Below are 23,517 nucleotides of genomic sequence, written 5' to 3' on the forward strand. Positions count from 1 at the left end.
AATGAACGGCAGGAACTCCAACAGGAGGAACAATGTGCGTCACTTCCGTGGTCTGCTACGGCGGCGCGGCGAAGCTCACCTGGGCTCAGAGTGCTTCGCAGCAGAACATTATATCGCGATTATTGCGGCATTTCACCGAATGTACGTAAATCTCAGTCGAATTCGGCATTTTTTTTGGTACACAACGGAATATGAGGTAAACACCTTTGCAGGTATTTTTGTTTCTATTGTCCTTTAGTGGAGTGGAGTGACCTAGATGTTCAGCGATCTGCGTGCAGTAACGGTGGCAATTTGCTAAAAAAGAAAAAAAACGAAGAAAGTGCAAGCAGCAGCTTTCTCAAAGATGAAAAACGAAGGAGAGTGAGGAACCAGAAATCAAGTTAACAGTTAGAACATTTTACCGTGAGGCAGGAGAACATATAACATGAAAAACAATAAACAAGCTGCTATATAGTATCTCTCTTATTCCGGCGGGGTGGCCTTGGAAGTCTGGCGCTTGACTATCCTGTGACGCTACTGCAGGCGATGATTTAGTGGCGCTCGCTCGACGTTGCCTCAGTAAACTCACAAGTACAACACCGATGCGATGTTCCATCTAGTCCGTCGCACTTGTCCTCCCACAATCCTCACAGCCAGCCCGAAGTGGGCACCCGGCCACAACCGTCTCAACTCTGGGGCCACACCTCGCTATAATTGCCCCTAACAACCCTGTGTCTTCAACTAGGCGGCTTCTTTGAGTCCCCCACATGTGTGGCGTCGTGAGAGTATTTCGCGTTTTCCTGTTTGTGCACATATCCCCCATCTCTTGAGTCTCTTGAGTCTCGCGAATTGTCGCGCCTCCCATTACACACTTTAGGACTGATTTATTTCACATAGGAAACATCGGCAGTGCTCTCCGAACCACAAACATCCGCTTGCTCAGGCCCAGATCACCGTGAACCTGAGACCATTGGTATGTCGCTCTTCTGAAACGGTCTCCTTCATACAGTGACAGTGGTGGGCTCCCTAAGTTTATGGTCGCCGAAAGAACATAAGCACAAGACATTCCGGTAGATGGCAGTATGGCAAGTATACAGGGTGTCTCACGTAACTTGTCAAAAATTATATTTAAAAATCTACACGTCGGAAAATTAAGGGGTCAACGGTATTCACCTTCAGAGAGTTTTTGCCGTCGTGTGAGAACACTTTTACGAATTTTGTGTCTTTGTGTTTGAATGAATTTTGTGTTTGAATGTTGAGTCTCGGGAAAGTTGGTAGTGTGGGCAATGAAGAAGAATGTGATCTAGATCTTCTACAGCACCGCAGTGACAACATCTCGAAGACTCAACTTGTCTCAAGCGGTAACGCAACTGCGCTGTAAAAGCCACATCGAGGCGCATTCGATGAACTAATGCGGCATCTTGACGAGAGTTATGTCGAGGCATGCGGAAAGCGAGCGCTGGATCAGCTCTGCTGAGCATGGCAGGGGGGAGAATGTCCGTGGTCGATTGGCGGGACGCCCGGGGAGTCACGAGGCGTGGAAGTACGGAACGACGATCTCCTCTCAGCAGCGCAATACGCGTCCATCTCCGAGACGAGAGAGCTGCTTCTGTGGCGCTGTCGTCCTGTTCATTCCCTTCGACACCGGAATGGGCTGGAACCCACTGGAGAACCAGCCTGTGCCCTACTTCGTAGACAAGGTTGTAAGCCATTAACACATCCATCACCAACGGTGCGGATGAGCTTCGGATGCCAAAATTTTCAGTTGCCTGCAGCGCAGATGTAGAGTCAGTGAACACGACCCATTCCTGTGGGGTAAAATCAACGATGTGCTGCAGACAGAAAAGTATGACATACAGTATGGCTGAAGCTGGTGAGCTCCCGGTGGAGGTTCTCCGTGAGCGCGAAACGGCTCGGCACTTCCTGCGTTTGCGTGCACATATTCCCCGTCACCCACTCCTCAGGAAAATTCGATACCGTCCTGAAAGTGATATCCATCAAGTAGCGCAGAGGACACGAGAGGCTGGCTCTCACTGGCTTCATAGCTAAGGACGTCACACGGCCGGACGTCCCCTGGTCTCTACCAGTGCCACCCACCTTCGTACGTCTTCTGGACCTCGAGGAACGAAGAGATAAGGTTCCCCCTCAAGTCCTTCTAGCTCATTTTATGCTCTGATAGACGCAAGGTTTTCTACCTCTGCCGCAGCATACACCGATGGCGCATCTCGAAATGGCAAGTCCGCCTCAGCATTCGTCATCCCATGCGAAGGCGCAGTGGAAGGACGTCACCTTTCGCATCAAACCTCTTCGCATATGCACGTATTCAATATACCATCAGTTCATGTATTGCTTATACGTAGATTATGTACTACTGTGTATAAGCTCAGATACAGACCTGTTTCTATACCATATGTAAGCTTTCAGAGTAGGACTTGTGTAATCCCATTCTTTTCTTCCCCTTTTCTTCTTCTTTCTTCCCCTTTTCTTTTCTTATTTTTCTTTTCGTCCCCCTTTCATTCCTTCTTCCCTTCTTTGCCTTTTTTTTGTTTGGAATAGCAAGCCGACCTTCGTCTGGCTGACCTTTCCTTTCTTTTTCTTAATAAACATATCCCCCCCCCCCCCATTAAGGAACTTATATGACCCTTTGTTCAATCTTAGCCCCGTATATACGTACCACCTACGGTTACTTCTCATTCGAATATTTTGCTGTTAAAATTCGAAACTCACTTCCACTCCATATCCATATTTGCAAATCGTTATAGTTCATGAATACTTTATGTGTGAAACTACTTTGTAATTTTTAATATTCTTTCAAGGGTAAGGTGCTGGCCCCCTTGCTTTTGTTACTGGTGTTCATTTTAGTTCTGCATGAGATGTTTGAAGTACTAGCCATTGTCTGTTTGTTATGTTTTTCATTGATGACTGCCGATAGATAGCTTGAGCTGTGTATGTAAGACTGGATCAATTTCACGTCTATGGCGTTTCATCCTTTTAGCTCGTGCCGTGTAACGTATAATGATTACTCTGTGTAAATCTACACGGCATTAATTCTGTACAAGCTGAGAAAAAAAAAACACTTGAACTTGAACTTGAACTTGAATTTGATGGTTCTTATTTCTTCCCTGTCGAAAAACCCAGCAACATACTTCAGAGGACCTCAAGGTACGTCTGGAGCGGACTCTACGGTGACGGTACCTCCGTCACGGCTAAATTGAACGATGCGCAGGATTGCCTTCTAAATTATGCACGTCGAAAGCAGGCAGGCGGAGAGTTGCAGTCTCCGAAAGGGCGTAATTCATTCTGCGCGGTGCGCTCTTCGTGATGATGAACGACAGGAACCCTGTACTACACTAATGGAAACGGATGCCTGCCCGGAGGCTCCCCGCTGTAGAATGGAGCCAGGTCAACACCAACGGTGCATAAAGCATGGAAACTATTCTTCATGATTATCTGCTGCCCCCTGAAGGAGAATGTGTCCACCGCTTTCTTTAAAGCCCCGAAGAGAAGGAGTGTCGATGCGCAAGCGGGCTGAGGTTTATTAGAAGCGGGGTGAATATGTGTATGGTACGCATATGGTAGCCTTTCGGATGCATTTCATAATCGTTACATTTGGGATGATAAGTGTGCCATGATCTCAGATATAGCCAAAAAGAACAACTTACGGCGATATTTTACTCGACTTTCATCGACTGAGTTCAGTGAATAAAGAACATGCGAAAGTGCTTAAAATGTATCAGTTGGAGTATTGTTTCTGTACAATATCGGATGAAAATTCTCCTGCCGTTCCTGCATACACTAAGTCGTCTAACGGCAGCAACACGTAGATTTTAATGCACCCTTTTGTTGTACTATTAAACACGCAGAATTCACGTCTGCATATCGCGCAATAGTTATAAGATGATTTTCGTTACAATAATTACGCACTACTCGCGGTAAAGAGGATCGATAAGATGCGCAAATGAAGGTTCCGCCAAGAGAAAGCTGTGTGAGCGATTACACTCTTCGTTGATCATGGACTAACATTTCAGTAATCGATCAATGATCAATGAGAAAGTAAAAAGAGCACACGGAACGCACTCGGACAAGCAAAGTACAACAACACAAGAAATTAAAACTCGATTTAGCAGGAGCATCCTAACAGTCCACACTTGCTAAGAGCTTTTGAAACCCAATATCGCAAGCACGCACGCACACAAACAAAATAGGCTACTCATTTGAATAATTTATTACAAGAAAAAAAAAATAAGGCACGCATTTTCCCACACGAGGGAAAGTCAAGGCATCCATAACTCTGTTTTGATGAGTCCCGTTTCGAAGAGAAATATGGACGCGCTCTCAAAGCGATATACGGCGTCGTAACGCCGAAGGACGATAATTTGACCGGTCGCTTTCACATTCATTATGAAATATTGCCTGACTTCGTCTCTGTGTGTCGGTTTTTCGTCGTCTCCCTATAGTCTGTGGTTTTTTTCGTCATGTATTCTGGTCACCAGCTCGCATGCTAGTTAGCCATTCTTTCAATTGCCTGACTATTTTACATAAGCAAACCTCATCAGTCTCGGTTTTTTGGGAGATGGGCTGCGCTTATGCATATGCTTACGACACCGTTGAAGTGATATCGAGGCAAGGATTCGTGCTCATGAAACTGTCGATCTGTGAATGTTTAAAATCCCTTAGTGCCTTGGTCGAGGCAGAACTCCAGAGCCCTTTGACAGAGAGCGTCAAAGCTATTTGACACCATTTGTATTATTAAGCCCAATTTTTTAATCTGCCAGGGAAATCTGGCTTCTGTCTTGGGCACGCTTTTCTGAAAGGTGGCCAAATTTGCCATATCCTGGTCAAAATGCAGCCCCAAAGTATAAGCCCAAGAGTTATCAATTTTGTTTTATGGATGGAAGGGCAGCGAGCGAGACCTTTCTGTGTTTGTACCATACTGTACTTCAGTTCGCCTAATCGTTTTGGAGAAAACAGTGATACTTTGACGTTGTTGTTTAGTTACACAGTGTATGCAGTATACTGCTCGCCAAAATATCACAGAAACATTTGCTGCACCTATGGACATCGTCCTAAGCGCGTTTAAATTAGGCATCCTACCAGGCAGACCTACATCTAAGAACGTTGGAAGAGAATGTAGCAGCTGAAAGCGCGGCAGATGATTCCTTTTACACAGAAATACCTTATTCTGCGTAGCGCAGCTAGGTTATCCTTTTTTCTTTTTTTGCCTGGTTGGTTTGTGGTTATACAGCGCGTTGATTAAACTATAATAATTGTAAAGAAAGAGACTAAACGAAAAGCTCGTGCAGAGAGAAACGGGTGGAGAGCAAATGGTTTGTACGGACGAGATGCCTCCTCCCAACGGTGAAATCCGGGAGCCGCCATGATCGATACGACCACGGCATTTCAACGCGTGAACGGCACTCAGCCTCGGCATCCCTGGTATCCAGTCCAATCCAACCCGCGTTCTTCATCGTTTTTTTTTTTTTTTTTTTTGCTCTGCCTTCCGTGTGCGAAGTCCGTTTGATTTGTCTGCTATTATCGTGTGCGGTTGCATTGCTACGGGTATTGCACCGTGTAAACTTCTGCTGCGACATGAGAGAACGGCATACGGAGCTTGTTGGTGATACCGTTCGTAATACGTTAAGGCCATTGTATCCATCATGGCGGCTCAGATGTTGCCATCTTGGTTTCTCTCTAGTTATTATGAGCTATATATGGTCTACTTAAAGGGACCATCGCATCCGGAAACCCATCTATGAAACCAATACTACTGTGTTCGACATCGGCAAACGGTCTACTTGGCTAATTTTTTCGTCCGAAACGTGCTTTGATATTAACTTAACGAATTTTAAAGCTCAGAGCTGCCTATGCGACTGCAGAAGGTCCATCGGCGTGACGTCACTCAGTAAGTGGAGGAGTAAGAGGGTGGCGATCAGAAGAGGATGGGCGCCGTCCAGACGCCCGGTAACTCTACGAGACGCCCGCGCGGCCGCGGCATACCTTTTCGTCATTGGCCGGTTAAAGAATGACATTTTCTCGTTGTTCCAGAGAGGGAATTCCGGCAAACTCGAAACATCCAGCGTCTCCAATTGTCATGTATTCCCTCGAATAACAGTGAAACTACATCAGTATTTCGCGTGAGGTTTTCAGTGCCGTGGTCAGTGGTCCGCAAGGAATTAAATGACACAAGTTTCGATATAGACTGGAACTGATGCTATCGTCGCTTCGCTGTTCCCTACATGTAATGTAATAGGAGACGCAGGCAACACTGTTCTTCCCTAATCATGGAAATCATGGAGATCATGCTCAGTAGCTAACCTGGATAACTCATTGGGAGCGAGGCTGACGGCGCCAAGAAGCTGTCCATTCGAGAGTAAGGGTGACAAAGTTCATACATTCATCGAATATGCGTCCCAGTGAAGTGTCACATTGTGTTTGAGCGAACACAACGACCGGACACGATCGAACACGACCTCGTTCTGAGGAAATAAGGCGCGAAGCCCCCGAAATAGGGAGGCTTTACAAGTTCAGAGATTTTAGTGTGTTGGTGGACCTGCAATGTGCCCGAATTAAAAGCGTCACGTTGCCACATCTGCACGTGGAACTGTTGAAACAGAACACTGTTACGGGGATACGTTTACTGTAAAGGAACGAGGGAAAAGTTAACCGTACAGATGTCGAGCTAATTTGAAACGAGGGTAAGGAGCTTCCGGGTGGAAGAACAATATTGTTGCCTCGAAGGCACTATGCTGAAAAATGTGTAACTATCACTAAAGTGTAACTAAACTAAACTAACTAACGAAGGTCGCAAAAAACAAAAAAGATCGCTGTAGAACCAATAGTGGAGAATATCAACATGTTTTCTTGAGGGAACTACCATGAGGCAGGATGCTCGGATAACGCAATGAGACATCTATGATGATGCCATGCTTCGCCGAATGCTTTACGGAAACTGAAGCTATACGTATATCTACCATCTTAAACAGTTCAGAATGGAAGCGAACTAGTGCTGTGTTAAAGTTATACGGCAAGCTCACGTTAACTGTCGGACAGACATCAGTAATGAAAATTTTCTTACGCTTAAATGATTAGTACGGTTTTTTCTTGGGGGCGAACTGGCATAAAACCAGGAAGCAGGAAGCATGTTGGATGAAGTGAGGTTTAGTAAAGTGTCTCGGGCATATTGCTTTAAAAAATACAAAGTCTGGGTTCGACACAACGGAATATATTTTGGGACAACGGAGGAATGTTCACGCAAGATTGTTGGATGGGACAGACCAGCTCCGTACATCGACAACGGTATGTGGCACACGGTACAGGGTTACAGGGTATACATGGCACAATCGATTAATGCCTCTTGAATACCGTTTCTGTGCACTTGACTTGCCTCGGAGACAAGATATACTAGCCGTGTTCTATACAGTCTACGAGAAGTTTACGAGAAGTTGCTTTAATCGGAGTTATCAGCCGAGCTATACTATCTAATAAGGTTTGTCCGCAACATCGATACTCCTTTCCTTCATTTACTACATCGCTCTAACGCGGTAATTAGGCTCTCCTGTCATTTTATGAGGTTAATTTATTTAGCCCGCTTGGCATCATGCTGCCTGCACGAACTTGTGCTTACACGCTTGACATGCGCAATAGTATCCCAGGGAGTAGAATAAACAGGGTTTCCTACGGAACTCCTGTTGCGTAGAACCCCTGTACGGAACGCCTACCTCGTACGGAACCGCGTGCACCCCTGTTTTGTAGCGCCGAGGGTTTCCTACGGAAACCCTAGGCGCTACATTTGCGATGGAAGCGAACGTGGATGGCAATGACGCTTAGAAATGAAGCATATACCAAAACAACTTTATTTCGGGATGATGGGTGGGGAGTTTCATCGCCGGGGGCGATACTCTACCCCATTGCTGGAGGTGATGCGGGGAATGAGATAATGAGCCCCTTTACAATAAGGATCGAAGTCCTGTGGTGTCCAGAAAGGCGAAGAGAGCCTTGAGGGCACAGCGTTCGTGCGCGAGGTGGTGGATGTGGCCAGGGACCAAGCAATACCAAGCGTGCAAGCATATGCTAGACGCTTAAAAGCGTACGAAAATTGTTATTTGGTTCAATTTTCGTACGATAAACCGTGATGATTAGAAAATCGTCGTCCTTTAAATACCTGCAATGACCCACATACAACATCTGATAGGCTAAGAGTGTGTGCCGGTTTGGTTACTTCCACAGGTTTCTTGAGGTCTTGATTTTGCTATTTTTATCTCTTTTTAAATTCGAAAGCGTAGCATTCACTTTTGTTGCACCTTTAGTAAAGAGGCCTTCTAGACTCTAGGTCACTGCTAGATTGCAAGGTTGCAAGAATTACAGTGCAGAAGAAATGCAGCAGGGGGACCCTGTATATGAAATGTCATTCGCGACAGCGTGAGCGTATGCACAGAAAAGCCACAGAATCGTGGCTGTGAATGCAGGCTGCATCAGCGTTGCTTTATAGCGACGCTGATTCAGCCGAACGTTATGCTGTGGTTGTTGGCGGACCAATAAAATTTGTTTCGTGGGACAGCGATAACGTTTGGACACTTCCCTGAACAAAGGAATGCCTTTGAAACTCTGGCGCATATGTTCGGCAGCAGGCGTCTTCAAGTAATCACAACACTGACCTCGGAGCATGAATAAAGTGAACGAGTCGCGCCTTCTCCTGTATGATGCACAACGTTACGTCTGACTAGACTTGATGGGTGCCTACAGTCGAAAATACAACAGCAATGGCATGTTCCGGAAATGAGCGACTACGAAGAACCCATTTGCACGCGATTTGTGACAGGAAAAGAGGAAGGCTACGCCTTTTATGATCACTCACCACAGCGGCTGCATTTCTATATCGATATTTTACAGAGGGAGCAGGATGTGACACCAATATGTGCACACAAGCTCCTGACCATCCGGGAAACGCACCCAGGGATACATACGAGAAAGGAAGGATCTTCACAACCTAGATGCGTGCAGACTCGCTTTTCCAGAGTATTTGGAAAAGTTTCATAGAGATGGAGGAGGAAGTAGATGGGTATAGATGGTGCCTTCAAGGTAGCTGTTGTCACTTTCCCGACTTCCGTCGAATATACGGCTTTAACTCCCTACTCTTCGATCAGCGAAGAGCTTGTTTTCAAATGTGATTTGACGCTGTGCAAAAGAAACTTACGGAATTTCTGTCGCGCCATAATTACCAGAAACGCTGTTTCCTCACATTTGCTGGCAACCTCGACAGCGCATCGGTAACAAAGTTTTCGCCACCTTTCTTGTATTCGGGAGCGCAGCGTGTGCAGCGAAGAAGTCGAATAGACTATGGCGATACGCGGAGCGGACTATGTCCTGTTCCGTTGGCTGTGTGATTCTCTATCCAAACTAGAAGCAACGAAAATTGTACGAAATGTTTTATCCTACGGTGACTGCCTCATAGAAGGCTCGCCATGCAGGTTTAGCAGAATTGGTAATGCAGCCAATATAGACAGTAAACGGGAAATGCGGCGGGTCCACGGTAGGTGCAGCCATTTTTCAATCGTCGGCAGAAGGTTGACTTTGGTGTCGTTGAAATTACACTTCACGCAACCACCCACTCTATCGCCTCCCTAGCTTTGTTCCTGTCTGTTCTTGTCCGTGACGATGGAGCTATACTCACAATTCCAGAAGGATCAGAAGCAAAATTGCGTTGAATCGTCTACCCGGTGCCAGTTATATGTGTCTTTACCACTTTGCTGTTGCACGACAACTCAGTTGTCACGTGCCGAGACAGCACAAGATGTTGCAAATGTGTTCATCAAATGTTTGCAGTAATTTGAGTTTGAGTTTGAATGTAAAAAAAAGTAATGTTTCACGCCCAAATTCATCATTGTAGCAGTATATTTGTTTCAATGTTCATGCTATGTTTCAAAGATTGTGGAAAGCTTTCATCACGTTGATGTTACTGAAGCAATGCCATATTTGCACTGAGGTAATGTCGCGCTTACATTGTTGATGCCATGTTTTGCAAGCGATGTTAATCAAAGACGGGCAGTAGTTGACTACTTGTAGTTAAACTAATAGTTCAACTACTGCACATCAGTTAAGATCTAGTTAGAAACTACTCGCGGAAATGGTAGTTGCAACTACTAGCTAAACTAAATGTTTTGTGGTTAACTATAGTAGTTAGGTTACCGCGGGACTCGAACTTCTCTTTTTCCGACTTCCCTTGATGCATGAAAACCAGACAACGATAATAAACAAAGAAACGCCAACGCTCATTCAAAAAGAGATTTGCGTAATGTGCTGCAATGCTCCACGAAGATGCACGCAGACGCGGGTGCCATGCTTCAACTGGCGCAGCGCAAAGTGCGTGGGGTGTCAGGATGCAATACTTTGCAACAGAACCGCCGCCAGTGCATTGGTTGGTTAGAGTGATTGAAGTTGGACGCAGGAGATGTTGGAGCGGTGGCGGAATGGAGACATTCGTTGTTACGTTTGGATACAAAAATGCATGATCAAGCCTGATAAAAAAAAAAAATAACTTTGTGGCGTATTGTGTATTTTGCCCAAATAACGCAATATGAGGAAATGTGAAGAACTCTAGCAACTTCCCCAAGCATATCAAGCTGAGTTCTACAATGCATACTTTCGTGTGGTCTCATTCTTCTTCTCCTCACACAGTTATCCTTAAGAGTGGGCGGGTACATTATTTAGTTTAGTTCGTTTAATCTCTGGACTGGAAAAGCGTGTTACTCATACCGCTAAAGCTGTTAAAGGGGCACTAACGTGCAAAAACAAGTTCACTTCCAATTACGTTACACGCTATGTTAATTACGTAGTTATCATAATTCAGAACTTTGATTCCGTGACGAAGCTACAATCAAAATTATACTGTACTCTTTCTTGTTTCCACGCTGAGCGGAGAACGTCGTTTCAGCTCGTGCATCGGTGTTTTTAGTCCATGCTGCGCGTGCAACGCCATGCAGCAGTCCCGGTGAAAAACATAGTGCGCATTGCGAAGTGGACTGGCGTCGCTGTCCGACGGACGGGTGTCAGTGGAACATTCGCGAGAACTGTTGTGGGCTACAATTAAGCGATTCGGTATTGGAAAATTCAGCAGTGCGCATCACGCCGCGCATATACGGAACACTACGATCGGACCCGTTCCAAATCCACACGCCGACGATAAGCATGCGCCCGCTTTTCCTGCTGTCTCATTGGATGCCGCAAATCTTTGCCTCCTGGGGATCCATTCATTGCCGCCAAAGGCAGTTCTGTTTTCATTGCGTTTTTCTTTTGAAACACGGACCTTCATTTGAGAGCAAGTTGTTTTTCATTTTAGTGCCCCTTTAAATTAATCAACAAATACCCTGCCCTTCCTTTGACATTTTTCGATGTCAGTTACTTAAATTAATTAATCCTTGACACAAAACAAACACTTGCTTGATGAATGGCGAAAGCTTTTACCATTGCAGTGTGAGGGCTTCAAATTTTTGTGTGCCACACACTATTTTGGGAGAGCAAATGAACTCTCATCCTTTCGTTTATCCTACGTAGTCTCTAACGCTAAAAATATTGTCATTCATTGTCCGGTAGAGTATTTAGGCGACAGGCATGTTCCGACGATGATCGCTAACGCAACCGTCCTGTTTAAACCGTCGGTGTACTTTAGGCTGCGCACCGCGCACAAAACGCCAAGGTAGTTAAAAATGCAGTTAAACTACGTCCCAGTAGTTGAAAAAGTAGTTTTAACTATTGGTGCTATGATGTAGTTACACTAGTAGTTAACCTGCAATTTAACTTCAAGAGGTAGTTAGTAGTTACTGCCCATCTCTGATATCAGTGCTATGTTGCAATTGCACTTCTTCCAAAACTCTTAATCAGCAACGTAAATTCAACGCTTGTGCAATATCATTACTTCAATGTTTTCGCTGTATTTCAAAAGATGCGTAGAGCTAACAGTGTGATTGCGTTGCCGAAGCGATGTTGCGTGTGCTACATTGACGAAATGACGCAGTTACATTGCTGATGTGGTGCTTGGCAGGCAATGTCAATGTAATGCTGCAAAAGCATTGCTCACAAAACGCTGCATCAGCGACCTCATCTCAACGTTGCAGCATTATCAACGTGTCTGCTGTATTTCAATGGATGCGTAGGACTAACATTGTGATTCTGTTGTGAGAGCAATGATGCACGCGATACATTGAGTAAACGTCGCGGTTACAATGTGTAATAGAGATGTTACCTCTATGCAACATTGAAACAAACATATTCCTGCGATGTTGCACTTTTTGCATGCAACATTGCCGATGCACTTGAGTGTTTCAGTAACACAATGCTTGCAGCGCCTTGTTCTAATTGGGATTCCCGATTCCCATTAATAAACAATGAAATTAAATTTTTCAGACCTTCCCGTGATGTTCACGCGTCATTTACGAGTTTGTTTTTCACGATGCAGATTTTCACGATTTTCGCGATTTTCAAATCTTGCAGCTATCGTTTCATGGTTGGTGATGATGATTCGATTTTTTTTTCTTTTGGCGCATCGACAACAAAGGTCATAACATGCACAAATGGAGTGTTACCGTAATGCTTCTGTTTCAGTGTTAGTGCAGTCATCTTAGAAACATTACAATTATTTTGCTGAGGCAATGTTTCACGTGCTGCAGTGTGGAAATATTACAGTTAGATTGCTGATGCAATATGCTATTGAAGCAATATCGTAGCAATGCTATATGGCAACAACAGACCTTCAGTGGAAACTGAAAAATACATCTTAAAAAAGACAATGCAGGCATTATGACAAAGTTAAATGAAAATAGAAGACGTCTGAGAATGTTTAGTGTGACCATTATGGGCCCCAGTGATGACCAGTAATTAACTACATGTAGTTAAACTACTAGTCAAACTACCTGATTGTAGTTAAAAAGTAGTTAGCAACTACTTGCAGAAATGTAGTGGCAACTACTAGTTAAACTACTATTTTAAGTAGTTCGCTACAGTAGTTAGGTTGCTGAAGGCGCCAACTAGTACTTCCGATTTTGCCGCAAGCTTTACGGCACGACTGTGCTTCCGACTTTTACCTTGAGCTACTTGTATGATGAGAACGGAGGTGCAGAGCAGTTGTATCGTGCATGTGTACTAAATCTTCACTTTTAATGCTTGTCTAGTGAAGCCTCATTTGCTGTGAAATAATTCTGCAACTTAGTTTATTGCGTAGGCACAGAAAGAATCCCGCCGCAAGCTTTGTATTTGACGATCGTAGCAATGGCTTGAGCCGAAGTTTATCATTGGTTGTGATTCATATTTAGGTGTCCAAGAACACTACAAGGGATTGGTGTTATTGGCGGACAACGTTAAGTAGTTATAGATGTAGTTAAACTACATTGCGGTAGTTAAAGAAGTAGTTTTAACCGCTCCCCTGAAAAGTAGTTGAACTACTAGTTAAACTACTGAATCGCGAAGTAGTTAGTAGTTATAGTTAAACTACTGTAGAAGTAGTTAGTGGCCATCACTGATGGGCACAAATAATGCACCCTAAGAGACATATATTCTGGGACAACACTGCGGACGCATGAGGGGACGACCATGGACGAAAGGAGGCCAGGACAAGGTACCCTCAAAGAAAATTAATCTACCTCAGAACTTGAAATTCATATTACAATTCATTCTTACGCACATGCGAATGCGTGTTTGAACCCTCGATATGGCGCTCGCCGAATTCCCTTGGGGCCGCCTCGAGTGGCATAGTGGTAAGCGCCTTCCACACCAAGGCTGGGAGGTAACATTGTCGGCCCAGGACGGAGACGAAGTATGTGCGCATACTGTGCTACGTAGCACATAGGGGATGAGCATAATTAGCTGACGGTTTGCGGTATGATATTTCGTTCAGTTTAGTTAGCTATGGATCGTTGGCCTGCGCGGGCGCGTGCTGCTGCAGTAGAGCTGTCGTTCAAGACACAGTCAGTTAGAGCCACTCAACATGTATTGCGAAGACACTCCGTGATGCTCTTTCGTGATGCTCCGTCACGCAACTTGATCACGATGTGGGTGTCCAGGTTTTTGTAAAAAAAGGCTTCGTTAATGATGGAATATATATAGAAGGGAAAGACGTCGTTCTTAATGCAAGGAGGAAAATGAGGAACGAGAAGTAACCCAAAGTCCCAGGAGATCAGCTGTGAGGCATGGTGTTGCGTTAAACATGTCATGACGAAGTTTGCCACGCGTGTTGGAAAATTTATGGTTTCATTCTTACAAAATCCAAGTTGTACAATCAGTGATACACCGAAGCAACAAGGGCTCCATAGTTGTAGGCAATATTCGACGTGACCGCTGAGGAGAATATTTTAAACTGTATGCTCTCCTCAGATGAGGCTTATTTTCATGTTCACGGGGCGGTGAACAGCCTGTACGTCAGACAACGTCTGTGAAATTCACTTCACCAGAGGCCAGCCCAAAGGTTGTTTGTTTGATGTACCGTCTCATATTCCTGCATTATTCGGCCGTACTTCCTTGAAGATGATAATAGGAAGGCCGTCACAGTGAATGCAGAACCCATGCCATGATCAATGACTTCCTTGCCCTCAAAATCGCTAACCTAGAGGATGTATGGTTTAAACAAGACAGCGCATCCACATACAACTCGTTCAGGTATGGAAGCTCTTCATCAACTGTTTCTAGGGCGCCTTCTTTCCCAATCCCGTGATCTGAGTTGGCCTCCAGAACCTCCAGACTTTAGGCCTCGTGTCATTTTTCTTTGGAGACATTTGAAAGAAACCGTCTACCGAACTAAACTTGCAACCATAGATGACCTGAAGCAATGCATCGAGCAAACTATTGAGAGTATTGGACAGACGTCATGATGCGTGTGATGTTAAACTTAAGCGGCCAAATACTCCAATACTATGTAGCAGCGCACGGTGACCACTTGAACGACGTTATTTTGGTTGGTATCAGTATGAATTACTATTAGTTTGTTTGTGTATGTTTATGTTGTTTGGACTACTCTCTAAAAAAGAGTAGAATTTATTCCATTCAAATAAACTTATCTAGTACAACGTTTTCGTCTAATTTTTGTATTTTAAACTCTCAGCTAATTATGCCCATCATCACCAAGACAACAATGCAGAGCAGTGCTCCTCCAGTGTTGTTTTTGTAACGTTGCTACAATGTAAAATAACTGGTCGTTAGCAATGTCATATCAGCATTGCAATGTTGTTTCTATATCATTGCTGCAAAATAACGACGCCGGTCCTTAGCGATCAATCAGCATTGCAATGCAACATTTTTGCAATGTTGTTTCCGTAGCATTGTTGCAACAGAACGAAGGCGGCAATTAGCAACATAACATCAATAGTGCATGTCGATATTGGTGTCACAGCGACAATTTGTGCTGACTGGGTAGTGCTTGTACCAACGTTAACTGCATGTTTTGATGGACACGGCTTCAATAATGCATCCGGCTCCACTATTGAGATTGTGATATATTTTGGTGACTATATGCAGCACACCTTTGTTGGCAGTCAGAGAGTGTGGGCTCGATTCCCGACACTGAGAATCGCCGACTTTTCCTCGGCTGTCTTCGTTGAATATGGATTATTAACGTTGCAGCACTAAAGAAGCGAACTCGAAAAGACAGCACTGGTGGTGTACAAAGGGTACACCGGCAACATTAGCATTCCCATGGGATACATCGCTATTTTGCGAGACAAAGTATAGCGAAATATTCGCTTTCATGGCCCCCAATGTTGGTTTTCTGGAGGAATGGAAAAAAATATTGGAGTAGAGGCGCCAATCAGGTGTTAGGCCTGCTACTCCAGGGTCATTAGTTAAGCAGTTTTTCTACGTCGCGCTTTTTTAAACCCACGTTATTATTTTTTGTTGGGGTACGTGTAACAAACCTTTTCGTTTTTGTGTACATGACGATGGCGTGCAAAGTTGTTTTAGTAGTGCCAAAGTTGTTTTAGCGGCAAGGTTGGAAGTTGCCCCTTCCCCTGGTTTCCATTGCAACACAATCACAAATTATGATTCCTTTCTTTTCTCCATCCCACAAACGTAGAGTTTTTGAGCCAAGGAGTTTTCCACCAAAGTAAATGGTGCAAGTGATGTGGAGTTGCGGGCCTCACATTAGTGAAGCCAAAATCTCCATTTTATTTTTCCCTTAAAACCAACCAAATAACAATATAGCTACGGACGCAGAGAATTAGTTGCAAATTCCGCACCGTGAAAACCTCCACCTCAAACACTCTCCCCCACCCCACCCCCTGAAAAAAATCCTGGCGGCATCCATGAGTGGAGCCGTTGTTGTGTTTCAATTATCCAAGAGATGTTCGGGGTGACGGTTGCGTCGTCAACCAAGGAAAAAGTAACCGAAAAGAAAAAAGAAAGTCCTGTCGTCGAATAGGTCTTGTAGTAGTTCAATGCTCACTTTTTGACAAGCTTGTACCTGTAGACACTCGCTTTTATCGAACAATCTCAAGACCTTAATATACAACCGTAATACCCACAACAGAACACGTTGTTGTTTCAGTGCAGGAAGAAGTGCAGTTCGCCCTCCTTATATCTCTGTGGAACAAGAAAACGTGTACTTTTTTTTTATATAACTCCTGAAGCGAAAATTTTTCCCTCTAGATTTGTCGTGTTGGACGTTGAGGTCTCATTTAATTCAATCCAAACTTGAAAACGTGTGATGGGAATGAAGAGTGTAGATAAGAAGTGTAATGTACGTAAGAATGGGACACCTTGTGAGCCAAGTTTATGCGTATTCTAGGCGAATCACTATTCGTGTAAGGCAACACAAATACAAATGGAATTACAAAACGGTGGTTTCTAGAGATGAGTCTAAGTGCTAGTCAATTGTCAACTGAAGGAATGATCACGCAGAAGTTATTTCATATAGGTCGTTATAGGTAAGTCATCTCATATAGTTTATTTACTTACGATCGATTCAGAGTTACGCTTTGAAGTACCACCCTCCTTAACGCGGCAAATACATAGGCTACGGCTCAATGTACCGTACAGCGCACGTCTTCTCTTCAAACTGGGAAAGCGAGACTCTCCGAACTGTAGTGAGTGTGGCATTGTAGAGGACGTAGAACACATCCTTCTCAGGTGTCGGAAATACGTTGGCTCTCGAAGGGTATTAGAGGCGAGCCTCTCGCGTGTGGACTTCCGAGCCTTCGACATCGCGAAACTGTTAGGTCCTCCGTCGTCCGACAAGGCGCTGAGGGCACTTAAAGATTTTCTACATAGAACCGGGCATATGGACACTCTATGATTCGCTGAATGCGTGCTGTGTGTGCCCCGTGCGATGCATACATTTCACACTTTCACGAGAGGCCGGCTTTTCGAAGGCTGTCACCTCGCTGGGTTCCGGAAAAAATGGTCCCTGGTTGCGTGGGCGGAAAAATTGGTCCCGCGGGGTCCGTGTGCCGAAAAATACAGGAGCATCGTTGTGAACAACTGAAGAAACGGATCATAGCCGATCAAGTGCTATGATTCGCCCTCGTTATTTGTTGAAATTGGGACACAGTTTTTTTTTTTAAATTAACATTGATTTTAATGAACAATAAAACCTGCAAACGCCCACAGGACGAGAGTGGCAGTTGGAATTTGGAAGCAGCGTTGGATGAAGTTGGTTTTGTCTTTGTTTGCCGTGGCACGGATAGCGTATCCCCTGTGCATTATTTGCGTGTGTTTTTGTGGGCCTTTTAAGACAATGCGCTGACAACGATTCCTGTGAGATCGTCGATATCCCGGGAAAGTTTTGACGCTAAGAAGACGTACACGGCGAACGGGGAAGAAACGGACGATGAAACGTCAAATGGATGTCATTGTCATTGTGCTCGTTCTGATGTTAGCAAGTATAAGTACTGACCATGATGCTTTTGATTACTATTACTTAGATGTTTCGTTTTTCAAACGCAGGAGGAACTTGAAGAGAAACAGGATAACAAAAGTCTAAAGATTCCGGACGTATATTGAAGAGGAACGGGGGTAAGTTCATGTCGCGACCTGCATGGAGAACAGAAATGCCATCTTCTCTAAGGGCATACGAGATACGAGGTGGTCAACCAAACATGATGCTTCCTGTGGTCCGTGAGCATACTAACACAGACATATGCCTGGTCCAGGCGCAAGTGGTGAGTGATCACTCACACACGTAGCAGGGATGGTGAAGTTACTCCACAAAGGAAACTCGTTGGTAAACTCGTTCCTAAGTTACTTTAGAAATGTAACGAATTACTTATTGTCTCTTCTATGTTGTTCCAGCCTCAGAACATCAGTTCTCTCATGTTCTACTTTCAAGTTACTTGCTACCCAATATATACATTTTAGTTCTTGACATTTTCTATAGTTAGTTCATATGTTGTTCTCACAATGGGCGATGCAAGACACATGAAAATAGTTTTGACATCCAAACACTATATCAATATCTGATAAGACGACGCTTCTAAGTAGGTCGCTTCCGATGGGTGTTTTCGCACCTGATCAGTGTACAAGAAACGCGGCTTGAAAGAACCGGATGCACTACGTTTTCACCCGGAGCCATTATGCGCCCGCTAAACCAACAACAGGCGTCTTAAAGGGGCATGGAAGTGACATTTAACATGACTCGAACCCGTGCTTCATGTGTGAAGCTGTCCACCAGGATTCACCATGCAAGATATTTCTGCTCTGCGGAATAAAATTTACAAAAGACAGTCGGAGGAAGCAATAGGGACACAAGAGGAAGCAGGCGCGAGAGACACGAACCCCGCGTGACATAGAAACTGCTCAGGGCCATTTTTCTTTGTTTTTCTTCTCGGCTCACGCGCCGGTTGTACATGCTTGAGCTGTGCCGTTGGACGTCACTGGTCACGTGCCGGAGCCCGTGATACGTCACGACGTCTTCTGCTTCGCCAATGCCCTCTTTGGATGTGGAGAGGGTTTTTGAAAGGTGTACGAAACAGAGCCTTGCGCGTGCTCTGTAGGTTACCTGCGCCCATCGTTCTTTCGTAGGAGCTCATTTTATTCGTTGCAGAAGACGTCGCAGCGAAAAACAAAATATTTGGGGGGTCACTTCCATGCTCCTTCAAGATTTTCGGCGGATTTGACCTGGTCCCAAAACGCTCGTTATATTTGTTACACATAGAGGAGGGGCGATGTACACGGCGAACATGGTTTCGTTTCGTGGTACGGAATTTACTTGCACGGGTACTTTTTCGCGCTTTAATTTGTGATAGCTGCAGCTCCACCGAGTTGGTTTCTAGCTAGTTACATTACTTCTTATGACGAAACCCCTTAGGAGATGCATCAAAATCATAAAGAGAAAGGCTAGAAGAAAATCTGGGAGAGAGAATCGGGTGGAAGCAAATAATTCCTACGGTGGCGATGCCCTCTCTCAACATCCAAGTCTGGAAGTCACCCTGATAGATACGGCCACTACCTTTCAACGCGTGAACGCTTCTCCGCCTCAGCGTTCCTGGTATCCCAGTCTAAGTCGCGTTTTTTCCTCACGGTTCCATGTGTGATGTGCGCTCGTCTTGACTAATGCCATCGTGTGTGCTTGGATAGCTTCATATTTCGTAAGGAGAACGACGTGCGTGCTTGCAGAGGACACAGTTTGTAACCCGTTATGGCCACCATGTCTATCATGGTGAATCCCTTGTTGAGATGTCCCTATTTGTCACCTTGGTTTCTAGGTGTACCATGACAATTAGGTGGCGCAGATGCATGTGTAGTTTTTTTTTTAAGCGACGCCCTGCTCTTGAACGTGTACTCAGACAACCTTCTTATATGCATTCTCTATATTTTTTTTCGTAATCCTGTCACCGGCTGTGCTGCCGAAGGTTTTCCCTGGGTTTTCCGAAGACTTTCCAGACGAATGTTGACACAGTTCCCCCTGAAGTTGGCCCAGGACGCATTCTAACCCCCCTATCCCCCACTCCTTCCTGCTGTCTTCTCTCCATCTGTCCACCACTGTACGCCGCTCATAGCCGCAGTTGCTTCGCGGTGCCAACATGCTATCTATTTTTCTTAACTGCCGCGTTAGATATTTCGAACGAACCACAGTGGACAGTCCACGGTCAAATATGCCCTATATAGCTAAGTACTCGAATAACGGCCGTGCGATCTCCGCAACCTGCAGCAAGCTCACATCTCCTTGACGTGGCAGATGCCAGCTGCAGCTGGATGGCATAAATTACATCGGGGAACAGAAACATGATAGGCAAGTTGTGCCCCTTCGAAGATAACGAGATTCATGGAGTTAGATTCTATAAGTGATACAAACCCGTAGATTGCCATCGTACACATCCACTTTCAGACACGATACGGGCTAGACCGGAGGTCACTGATATCATTCTACCCTGCATGCCACTAATGACAAGCATCGATTCTGAACATCGCGCTGTCAAGCCCCGATCAGAAAGTAATTTCCTCGATCCCGTTCCGGTGTAGCACAATACTTCGTCGCCCAGTTTCGACCAGCTAATCAAGCCGCCCAATTACTGTTTCGTGCCTTCCGTTGTAGCTGTAATGCATAATATGAGCTCAAAATACAAAGAATAACTTCGAGAAGCCTAAGTGAACGGCAGGTCTCGCCCATGAAGGTCCACTGAAAGTACTGTAATCTGAGAAAGGCACTTCTCTTATCTTCTGGAAACTTGGAAAGCCCACCAATTTGAGGGCTGAGTTGCGAAAATTTGTATATCAGGACTGAAACTGTACTCTGGCGTTCAGCACGCCCCTGCGTCGCAAGGATTGTTTCGTAGTGTGCTAGAATGGGTCCTCTGGGAACAATATGGAAACATTGTAGTCTTGTAAGCCTGAGTAAAGTTGATTTGCTCCATTGGCACACTGACCTTCTTGGTATCCCCATGTAGGAAGCACGTACGATAAATGCGGTATAAAAGATATATATATATAGAAGGGATATAGTCGGTTTGGAATAGTCATGCGTACGCAACTGTACCACGCGTTTTAGAGATAGTGCATGCTATGTCATTGTTTCTCGTGCTCTCCCATTTCGGAAGTGGTTTCATGAAAAGAATGTTGAAAAATATGCATGTTTAATTATAATGAAATGTGGTACGCTTTTTGATTATTCCTTTTTGCGCATATATCCGTTGCATTTGTGCATGCCTGTATGGTACTGAGAATGTATCGATGAAAGCGGGGAGGTCTGCAACCCATTACTCAATACCAACTAGCTGTGAGGATTAGGGACATGCAACGCTCTAAAGCGTTTCGATAGCATACATTTGAAAATAGCTATATAACATTATCGCTGGCCAACACTGAAAGCGTAGCTAAATTGTGATTAGTGTGATCTCTTATTGAACCTCTTTATGAGGTCTATCCTTGCGCATAGTTCGAAGAAATGCAGCTAATATTAACTTGGCCAATATAGTTCAGTAGTCATTGTCTACATAGCGCCCAACGTTGTGGTAGATCAGAGTTTTCCTCCAATTGGGGGGGGGGGGGGTCTCGTGTAGTCGACATGCAGATGGTAGTGGCGGGATAATTGCTCACATCATTGAAGACTACAATGATAGAATTTGCAACGGTACTTCCTCAACCTACTCTCGTGTCAAAACTTACATACCTAACCAGAGATCACAGTTTGTTTGTCAGATATTGCCCAGTTCTTGTACAGCAGTGTTTCCTAAACTGTGCGTCGCGACACCCCGGGGGGCCGTCACAAATTCCGCATGGGGTCGCGGAAACTTGAAAGATAATACAACAATAATAAAAACCATGGTCTGTCTGTCTGTGTGTTTGTCATTTCCGTACGTGCCTCTTGTCTTTCCTCCATGTTAAAAAAAAAAGTCAACAAATGATGTCCCTAGACCATGCTCTTTCTTCTCCAGATCTCTCTGCCTCTGTCTCTGCTCTGTCTCTGCCAGCTGACCCCGACGTCTAACAAACGAACTCACTTTAGTGAATAGGAACACCCGTCCCTGGTGGCATGCATATTTTCCCCCTTTTCCACTACCCCAGCTGATTCACTGTGAATACACTGTGACTATATAATATACTATAAGTGTCAAATTACATTTCCGCGTTAGTTTTAGATGGACTGTGCGGCAAACTGATGGCGCCACGATGCGGCCTCCGCAGAAAGTAGCTTGCGTAACAGCCGTCGGGTAGCCTGCTCTGCGTACATGTGAAACGCGAGCGTCTTTCTTTGCCACGCTCGAACTGCTACATCGCTAACTGCGCAAACACCCAAAAGAACTCTTCACTAGAGACCAGATGTTTCATTTTTCGTGATTTCTATGTTTCCAATACCACCGAGGGCGCTAGACTCACAGTTAATAGAGTTTCAGGCGCGTTCGGCCATTGCATGAGGTGTACACAACATGAGCGAATATGTCCTAATTCTGTTGTTCAGTTTCGATGAAAATGAATGAGGACCTGCAAAATGATCAATGATCTACAGTTGCCGCTTTCGTGAGAGTGAAACAACTCAGGATACTGTATCGCCGTCAGATGCACCGACCAAACGGCAACTTTATTTCGGGATAATGACTAGGGTGTGTCATCGACAGAGCCCTGTTCCTGGTAATTTGGTTTACGAGAGTGAGATCGAAAGTTCTACATTGCCCAAAAAGTAGTATTTACACACACACAATTTCACAAAGGTAGTGCAGGAAGCCCACGGCGGTAGGCGAGGCAAAAAAAGGTCAATGGTGAGCTTCATATTTATGGTCCAACACCCCTCTGTATCATTTCTTCTTTGAGGATCGCTTTAGCGCTATTGTTTATGAAAATATTGGAAAACTGCAGCACAAGTCAGACGTTGTGACCACACGTGTTTATTTGTATGGATAAAGCGGACGCATGATGTAGGTATCACTGACAAAGCAATGCTATGCGCGCAGTAATGGTAATGTGCCACCTACTGTGGTGCGATCGTACCGTTTCTTTTTTTTTTTTGGGGGGGGGGGGGGTAGCAGAATTCGCTTGCGCGAATTCAACCTCCCCTTGTTATCTAACCAACGAACAACATAAACAACAACCAAAGGAATACGACTCTCAGTCAAGAACATGATGTCAACACATGCGGCAACACGAAACAAAGTGTCTCTAATGGCGATGTGATGACGTGAATATAGTAGAAACATGCACATGCGCTGTGTGTTGCCTCTCTGAATTTTACAAATGAACAAAAAGTGAAGATGGGAGTACAGCGTACAATGCCATGTGCTGTGAAAGATGGGCTATACGCATAACATCATATATCGTTTGGGAACAGTACCGAAATAAGTTCAAATCATTGAGGTATTTCTAGTCATTTTAGGTTGTTCTGTGGAAGGACCACTTACTTACTTACTAATTACGACGTACTATTTTTACTATTTACTTGAAGTGATGTTTAAAGTGATGGTTAAAGTTGAAGTGATGTTTAATGGCATGCAGTTTAGTGATGTTTCCTTGCGAGAGCCTGCCGCGTAAAATATGGCTCGTTCGACTGAGGTCAAATGCCATTTAGGCCGGTTTCACACCAACCTTATTTTCGTTCGTGTTTTTCACAGAGCCACAACGTTTCCATTGGAACCT

At 44.7% G+C, this 23,517-nt stretch overlaps 1 protein-coding gene across 3 annotated transcripts in view; it reads right to left on the reverse strand.

Moving 5' to 3' along the window:
* LOC135385147 (hemicentin-2-like) overlaps positions 1 to 23,517 on the reverse strand; it is a 575,110-nt gene that overhangs the window by 140,782 nt on the left and 410,811 nt on the right. The window lies entirely within an intron of this gene.

This window comes from Ornithodoros turicata, chromosome 2, assembly GCF_037126465.1.
Source record: "Ornithodoros turicata isolate Travis chromosome 2, ASM3712646v1, whole genome shotgun sequence".
NCBI lineage: Eukaryota > Metazoa > Arthropoda > Arachnida > Ixodida > Argasidae > Ornithodoros > Ornithodoros turicata.